Raw genomic sequence first — 3,854 nt, 5'->3', positions numbered from 1 at the left:
AAAATGAATCACCTCCATTGATACACATATGTATATGCGAGCAAAGCACAAAAGCTAATCATTCTCATGACCCGCACCGATGAGGCGCACTCACGCGCGCTGCCCACGTTGTCGGAGCCCATGACAGGTGTGGCGGCGAGTGGCCAATGCCAATTGAGGCCAAGTCGCGCTACATGTGAGCACCAGTGGGAGTACATGAAACCGCCTCTCTCTCTCTCTCCCACTTCCCTATACCTCTGACATTGCTGCCATGGCTTTGCGTTACACATGCAGCATCAAAATGGCAGCACCGACTCATTTACTCCACACCTGTGTCACACAAGCACCAACTAACACCAACATACAATCTAATATCTAGCTCTTTACGTTAGCAGCGTACTCGCACTGCTTTTCATGTAATTGGTGGAAAATAGTGAATTTTATGCTTCATTTATTTGGCATTATATCTCTAAGTCTTGTTTCTTCTCATTTGCATTAGCAAATTTTTGCTCAAGTTTTATTTTTTCCTTAAATTACCATACACTTCTGTTTTTCTCGTTGTACTTAGCTTTCATTAGCGAGCATTTTTCTAATCAGAACTAATATTTTGGAGCATACTCTACATTGGCGGTGTAAACTTTTCTAAGAATAAATCTTAAATTGGCATTTAATTCAGCATTATCGTTAATATGAACTTACTTTAGTCAGCATTACTATAAATGTTGTAAATTTATTTAACAAAATGTCTTACATCCGCATTCAATTTTGCGATTTTTGAGATCAACCCAGTTGGAATTATTCGCAGTCAGTGCTGTTATTCAAGGGGCAGTCTTATATTTCATTCAATACAGCACGGATCAGATGTACTGTCCCTAATCTTGCCAGCGCCAATGTAAATAGAGCCGAATTGCTCAAATTCACAGCTTAACTTCTTATTCAATTTGGCATGACACCGATGAATTGAGCTTATTACCGTCAGTACTACCGTAAACAGAGCTAAACTATTCAAGTGCTAGCCCTAAATTCGCTCTTAATTCAACATGTTTTCGATGCAGTTTACGTAGTCTATCTACCATTACCGAAAACAAAGCTGACTTATTCACTTGCATATCTTCAATTTGCATTCAATTTTTCAGGCCCCCAATGAACTAAGATTAACCCAGTCAGCAGTACTGGAAATATATATGAATTATTCAAAGGCAGCGCCTCAAACAAAATTCCGGAAGTCGGAGTTAAGTGACACCAGCTGCATTAAAACATTCGTGCTCATTAATCGTCTCTCACCTCAGTGATGCATTCAAGGAAACACGACTTGTGCATTATGGTAATCTCTTATTAAGCAGATGCGTAGAGTAGGAGAGGAGAAATAGTGAACTGTATCTGTTAATGAATGTGACCTCAAACGGAAAAAGCTAGAATTCGTAGTTGCTGTAATGATATGGCAGTTCAACTTAGTAGGAAGTGAGGGTTTCGACGCTTGCACCATCTCAAGCAACAAATTGACCCACTGAAGGGGAACAGAATGACTGAACAAACGGGTGGATACAAATGTCAATTATGGGGGCTACTGAAGGAAAGAGAATGCATAGCATGATTTAATTTCACCTGCCTACTTTACTTTACGGATTATCGGTTTGCCAACACTGAACACTATTACGATTGTTTGCAGAGCGAACCGCTGAATGATCATTGGCATTGGGATTTCACCTCACTTCCATTCGAACTTTCTGCTAGAACCCTTGAATGCAGCTATTTCCACAAGACGGAAGTTGACCATTCGCCTGTGATGGTTTGGTGGCCACAAATCGGTGAGCTGAGGTGAACCTCCTTAAGTTATTTCCTGTTATCCCATCGAAGGCCTTGGAAAAACTAGCGGGAGAGGCTTTCACTGAACGAATCGAATTGGTAGCTATTCCAAAGGGTGAGTTCGTTATGTATGGGTAAGTTGATTCACGTTTAGCGACCTTTAGCCAATTAGTTAAAAACAGTCAAATAAAGGGTCATGGCATGCTAGGCACAAATTATTTGGACGTGCACATTTGGAAAAAGGCGCTCACCAACACGCAACACTTGAGGCTTAATAGAATGCTTTGTCTTCTTGCCTGCTTAAAACTTGTTAGTAGTAGAATGAGGGTAACAATACAAAACGGCTATAAAGGTAGTTTGTTCCGGTAGTGGAGTCCACAGTGAAACTAGTCCGGTGCCAAATTCAAGGATCGCAAGCCCCAATCCCTATCAAACACACACCAATTCTCATCTCCTCTTCACCAAACCCCTACTCTTACCCTATAAGACTCCGAATATGGGCAATAAGGCACAAGTATTTGGTCCACTTAAATTGTAGTAAGTCCGAACGCACACTCATACAATTGTACGTAGCCCTAAAAGAAGACGAAAATTGCAAGGAATATCGAAGATATCCTGAGGGGAAATAGGCTCAAGTCAAACAGAGTTGGTGGATGCTCTCCTCACTCCCACCACCTCGTCCACCTTTTCGTAAATACCACTTCAAGTGCCACCATTTTAAGCGTTGAATTTCTAGGCAACAGAGAAGATACGCAACTGCAACGCAGCGCTACATAGGGATCTAGGTCTAATAAGAGGTGGAAAGACTGGTCCCCAGTGCACTATATGTAGATTGAGTTGTAATTGCGGGTCACTGCCCCATTTTTAGAGGCCTGTACATCGGCTTAACTTTATTTAGTGGTTGCATGATATCGTATCTCCCGGCATGTCTAACGTGGATGCAGTGGTTCCATTGGAATTTGCCTGACTTGTGTGCCTTTCTATTTTTTGAGTGAACAATCACACTGCTATGCTGTGGACCGATATGTTGGTTTTCTCCTCTTCATTTCTGTCAAGCCACCCCCAGTTAACGTGATTTACCATCTGAGGTACTTTTATCAGGCAAGGTCTCGTCACTCATCGTGTATCGATTCAACGACTCACTTCCTTGAAGCATAGCAGGACACCTTGTGGGCCTGTATACCTCTTTAGTCCTATCCCCGTAGGTCATGTCACTCCTGCATTTCGCAACAGCTTGCCATCTGAATTTAGTAGTGGTCGCGTCCAATATCGCTGTCCATCAGAGAATCCCACTGGGTGAATTCAAAGTCACTAAACTGCCAATGGGGACACAAACTTTTGGTGTTACACTCTTACCCGTTCGTGTTTTGACGCAATTTTTTGCCCCACCTTATCTCCTCTCCCCGCTTTTCATCATCGCTCATCTTCAGTCATCCAACATTTTTTTCACCGACTTTTATTTGCCTTTCCCTTTACTTCACCCAGCCTCCACGCCCAGTTCCCTACTTATTCAAGCAGAGTAGACTACATTACCCCTGTCCCTACAACCACACTCCTCCCCACATGACCACTTTTCCATTCAGCCACCCACTCACATTCACCTACCAGTGTCCAATTAATCGCCTTCAAGTCCAACAACCTGTATATCCTTTCCTGCCAAAATCGCCAATTATTACTATCACTGCAAGGGGCGATTCCTTCCTCTTTCCATTTCACATGCCCAATGATCAATGTACATCTACAACAAAGAGTTCATTGTTCTGTTTTACACCTTTCTTCTCAAGCTCTTCGATTCCCCATAGGGAAGGAAACCTGCACACTGTAATTCACTGTGTGTCCAGAACTTGGCTTGAACGTGATACTTGGTGCTTATCTCCTAGGCTGCAACAAACCCGCCCTACATTTTGCAGAAGAAACTTTTTCACGCACTCAGCCACTGTTGCCAACACAGAGACTTTGCTGGCAACAGATGATGCAGATGACATCTGCAACGCCATTTTTTAAGCCACAGCCATTCCCATGAACAATCTAGATGACCCTAGTGCACAACTGATCTACGATTCCGATGA

The sequence above is a fragment of the Echinococcus granulosus genome (assembly GCF_000524195.1).
Source record: "Echinococcus granulosus chromosome Unknown EG_S00186, whole genome shotgun sequence".
In the NCBI taxonomy this organism is placed as follows: domain Eukaryota; kingdom Metazoa; phylum Platyhelminthes; class Cestoda; order Cyclophyllidea; family Taeniidae; genus Echinococcus; species Echinococcus granulosus.
Note: the sequence above shows the minus strand (reverse complement) of the source record.